Below are 5,162 nucleotides of genomic sequence, written 5' to 3'. Positions count from 1 at the left end.
TGCATTCATTTGGTAGCAAATTTGGATACATTTATTTTTATGGGAATCAATAGTAAAAAAAAAATAGAAAAAAATGAATTTTTCTGTAATTTTTTTCCAACGCAGTAGTTATGTAATTTGTACATATTACATAAATGCAGCAAATATTTATCCTAAAATGTAATCAACAAAGTCTGGTGTTTAAAATAATATGACATTAGTTCATTAGTTTATTTTTATGCAATGTAGTAGAATGGTAACGCTCAAGGTGAATGTAAGCGTATTACTTTAGGAAAGCTTTATTCTCCTTTCAACGCGGCATTGCGATACTTGCAGGGGGGAAACATGGTTTGCTTATATTGTTAGCATAACATTAAGATAAGTATAAGTTGGGTTGACAAGGGCACCAATTAGCACGACTGTGACTTTTTCACAGGTACGCGATAAAAATTCAGAATTACATTGTGTTCAATTACTGTATGTGAGCATTTGATGCTTTCACAGTGACGACAAATGTCATCCAGAATATCCAACCAGGGGAATAATCTGAGAAAGGGAATATTTCTATTTATTTTTAGAATGATATATATATATATATATATGTGTGTGTGTGTGTGTGTATATATATATATTTATATATATTCTAATTTTTCAATTTTTTTACACTTTTTTTATTTATTTTATTACAGTTTTTCCATTACCAGCTTTTTCATTGAGGGTCTTGATCTGGTCCGTGGAGATCCAGGGCCGGTATCGCAGGTGTTGGCAGGTAGCAGGGAGAGACCAGCGGACGTCCATTCGTTGCTCTCCTCCCCACTGAATGAAGCTAGAAGTGACGCTGATTGCATCACTTCCAGCTTCTGAGCTGTCATGCCTCGGGGCGGCAGCGGTGTGGAGTCCCCCGATGCCCGGAACATACATTTCCGGGCGCCGGGCGGGTAAGTTGCCTTGAGGGGAATCCGCTCGTACGTTTACAGGTGATCGCGGCGATGTCGCCGCAATCACTTGTAAAATCTGTGCAACCTGTTCGTCCGCCCCCACACACTTACCTCTCTCCTCTGGTTCCGGCCACCGAGTCTCTCCTCACTTGCCGTCGATGTGGGGAGCAGAGCGGCAGGGTTAAAAGTAACCCTGCCGTTCCGTGTAGACTGTGAGAGGGGAGAGCTGTGCTCTTCCCGTCTCACCTGTCACAGGAGTTCCAGCACAGTGCTGTGCTAGAACTCCTGTATTGGAGGTGACACGGTCAATAAAGATAAAAAATTGACACTAACCCCGCCACCCTGCCATCTGGTTGCCATTCTCCATTAATGGGAAGGGGGGGTTTGCGGGGGGCGCATAGCAGAACCTGGCCTTGGGGCGGCAGGGATAAGTACAAATACATATTAATGGATAACTATAAACTGATGACCTGTACAGGCTTTTAAAATGTTGTATATGGATAATTTGGGGTACTGTATTTTTTCGCTGTTTCACGGGTGCACTCAATTTTTAAGCTTGGAATGTTGGGTACCCATTTACTCAGCGCAACCTCATCGTTTATATTTTAGGTCAAAAATGGGTATTATATTGCGTTTTTGTGCACTAAAATTGACTTGTGTATTTTTAACCACTTCAGGCGAGTTCGCTTATATGTACGTACTCTGCCTGAAGTGGTTATACCAAGTACACAGCTAATGCTGCTGCAGCCGTGTTCTTGGTATCATTTTAAACAGCTAGCGATGTTCAGGTACAATAGCGGCACTGTTTGCACCCCTCCGCCGCCGCCACCCGCTACCCCAGGCTACGCTGTCCCCCATGCGGGCCCGGGACCAGCACCGTGGGTCTCCCCACTTTGATCGGAGGGAGATCAGCAAGCTTCTAGCCGCTGATCTCTCCTTCGATCACTGGACCCAGAAGTGATGTGTATTACATCACTTGCGGTGTCACTGTTTACATTCTCCGGCTCTTGGAGCCAGGAGAAGAAGCTGGCGAAGCAGATCTCTGCTTCATCAGCTTCTTTGGGGTCCCTAGATGACATTAGGGGTCTGAAAGACCCCTGATGTCTCCATAAAGAGGACCTGTCACATCATATTTGCTATCACATAGTGGTTCCCTATGTAATAGCAATAAAGTTAAGTGTAAAAAAAAAGAAAATTAAAGTAACATTAAAAAAAACAATGCTAAAAATGTTTTGTTAAACTCTACCCGCCCCACATGCACACACATACAAACACAAACATGCGTTGGATGCGCCTACGTGCAAAAAAGAAAATTGCACCACTCATTTTACATACCGCTGAGAACATTGGAGTGCGAGCAATAATTATAGGGCTATCAATCACTGTTAACACTAAACTGATTGTGAAATTTGGGAAATTTTGGATATTGTATTTTTTGCAGGTTTCACGGGCGCAACCAATTTTATGGCATGACATGTTTGGAATCTATTTACCCGGTGTGACCCCCATCTTTTATATTTTACAAAAAATTGGGTATTATATTTTGTTTCTGTGCACTAAATTTCATTTCAGTGTATTTTATCCTAAAAATACCGGTTTGATTAATTATTATGACATAAAAATGTGCAACTGCCACCATTTTCTTCTACAGGTTCTCTGTTGGGGTTTAAGTAAATTTCAGGCTTATAATGTGGATGTAATTATGTGCAAAAAACACTCTGACAGCAAAAACGTTAAAGGAGCAAGTCAGCAAAAAAGTAATTCCGTTGTCTTTTTCAGAGGCAGGTCAGCACTGGCAGCCCCCTGCTCCTCTCATGACAGGTTCTCTTTTGTGTTTTTTTGCTGGGGAGAAGTCCGCACATGCTCAGTCAGCACCACCTAGTGGTCAGCGGGGGCGAGCATGGAGCGTGCACGTCTATAGAGATGCCGGGGATGCAGGCTGTGCTGTAACAGCAGCTTATTGTCCCTGAGAATCAGAGCTACATTGTAACAGTGTCACGCCTAGCAGATGTGAACGATACTTCATCCCGGAGCTGTGCACCGCTACGTACCGGGAATGGGCAACTGAGCTCGGACTGTCAGCGGAGGAGAGCGGTGCTTGGCTGAACTCGGGAAGTACGAAGTTCGGTGGACTCGGGGCAAGGAGAGGACATGGACCTCCTGCTCCACCCAGCGCCTCCTAACCCGTCCGGGTAATCTAGGTGAGACACCAAAGCCAAGTCCAGCTCCGAGAATCCTGAGAAGTGGGGATCAGATGCCGGTACACTACGCTCTGACACTGACAGCTGGGGACCGGCACAATGCCTGTGTGCCCATTGATGGAGAGTTATTTCCTAGGGGGCAGCTGGGGCACTTCTCTCCTACTGAGGGGTAATAGACATTGTGGGTGTAGAAGTTGTGTGTGCATGGGGCCAGAGCTTTAATGTTATGTGTCTGACTTTAAAGTCATTGCTGAGTGTGGCCGAATTCAGTGCTTTCTTGTCTGGAGAAGTGCTTTTTGGCTTGCTGGTGTTTGGCTTGCCCCTTGTGTCTGGTCTGTGTATTTCTTGCTGGTGTCTCTTCAAAGTGTAAAAGTTGTATTTGGGGGTCTATTGCATTTTAGGAGAGCAGTAGGTTTGGCTTGGATTGAGAGGAAAACAGGAGAATGATTTGCGTTAGCAGTATTTGTACATAGATGAGTATGGGTTATGTGTGTATATAGAAGGGTGAGTATGGGTTATGTGTGTACAGAGAGAGATGGGTATGGGTTATGTGTGTGCATAGAGGGATGAGCATGGGTTATGTGTGTACAGAGAGAGATGGGTATGGGTTATGTGTGTATATAGAAGGGTGAGTATGGGTTATGTGTGTACAGAGAGAGATGGGTATGGGTTATGTGTGTACAGAGAGAGATGGGTATGGGTTATGTGTGTACAGAGAGAGATGGGTATGGGCTATGCGTGTACAGAGAGAGATGGGTATGGGTTATGTGTGTACATAGAAGGATGAGTATGGGTTATGTGTGTATATAGAGAGATGGGTATGGGTTATGTGTGTACATAGAGGGATGAGTATGGGTTATGTGTGTACATAGAGGGATGAGTATGGGTTATGTGTGTACATAGAGGGATGAGTATGGGTTATGTGTGTACATAGAGGGATGAGTATGAGTTATGTGTGTGCATAGAGGGATGAGTATGGGTTATGTGTGTACATAGAAGGATGAGTATGGGTTATAGGAACACATAGAGGGATGAGGATGGGTAATGTGCGTACATCAGGGGTGGCCATTAGGTAGATCGTGATCTACCAGTAGCTCCCAAAGCTGATGCTGGTAGATCAGGAAGGGTGTGAATGGCGGCCCCTTTATTCCATTTTGGTATATTTATTGAGCTGTGCACACATGGTTACCTATTAGCCTGAGTCTGCTGAGCCAAGCTCACTGACACCTTTCTGGTGGATACTGGTGGTTGAAGTGCTATGTATTACATCAAAGAATATTAGTTTACACAGCCTGTTGCACTGCACTGTTTGCAAAATACAGCAAGGTGAGCCAGGAGAGAGAGCGGGGAGAGACAGCCAGGGGAGAGAGCGAGGAGAGACAGCCAAGAGAGTGAAGAGAGACAGCCAGGAGGATGAACAAGGAGAGACAGCCAGAGGATGAGCAAGGAGAGACAGCCATGAGAGAGACAGCCAGGAGGATGAGCAAGGAAAGACAGCCAGGAGAGAGAGAGAACAAGGAGAGACAGACAGGAGGATGAACAAGGAGAGACAGCCAGGAGGATGAACAAGGAGAGACAGCCAAGAGGATGAGCAAGGAGAGACAGCCAGGAGGATGAGCAAGGAAAGACAGCCTGGAGGATGAGCAAGGAAAGACAGCCAGGAGGATGAGCAAGGAAAGACAGCCAGGAGAGAGAGAGCAAGGAGAGACAGCCAGGAGAGAGAGAGCAAGGAGAGACAGCCAGGAGGATCAGCAAGGAGAGACTGCCAGGAGAGAGAGAGCAAGGAAAGACAGCCAGGAGGATGAACAAGGAGAGACACCCAGGAGGATGAGCAAGGAGAGAGACAGCCAGGAGAGAGACAGCCAGGAGAGAGACAGCCAGGAGGATGACCAAGGAGAGACAGCCAGGAGGATGAGCAAGGAGAGACAGCCAGGAGAGAGAGAGCTAGGAGGATGAACAAAGAGAGACAGCCAGGAGAGAGACAGCCAGGAGGATGAGCAAGGAAAGACAGCCAGGAGGATGAGCAAGGAAAGACAGCCAGGAG

The 5,162-nt window shown here is 45.8% G+C and overlaps 1 protein-coding gene across 1 annotated transcript in view; it reads left to right on the top strand.

Moving 5' to 3' along the window:
• The first annotated feature begins 2,976 nt into the window (after positions 1-2,976).
• The window catches only part of CUNH3orf70 (chromosome unknown C3orf70 homolog), an 83,030-nt gene continuing 80,844 nt past the window's right edge, over positions 2,977-5,162 (top strand). Inside the window, exon 1 of the mRNA XM_018565943.1 lies at positions 2,977-3,118. The gene's annotated coding sequence lies outside the window, so the exon portion shown is untranslated. The remainder of the gene's footprint in view (positions 3,119-5,162) is intronic.

Source organism: Nanorana parkeri, unplaced genomic scaffold, assembly GCF_000935625.1.
Source record: "Nanorana parkeri isolate BGI_ZX_2015 unplaced genomic scaffold, ASM93562v1 scaffold901, whole genome shotgun sequence".
Lineage (NCBI taxonomy): Eukaryota > Metazoa > Chordata > Amphibia > Anura > Dicroglossidae > Nanorana > Nanorana parkeri.
The sequence above is the reverse complement of the archived record's forward strand: the minus strand, read 5'-3'. Positions and strand labels throughout refer to the sequence as shown.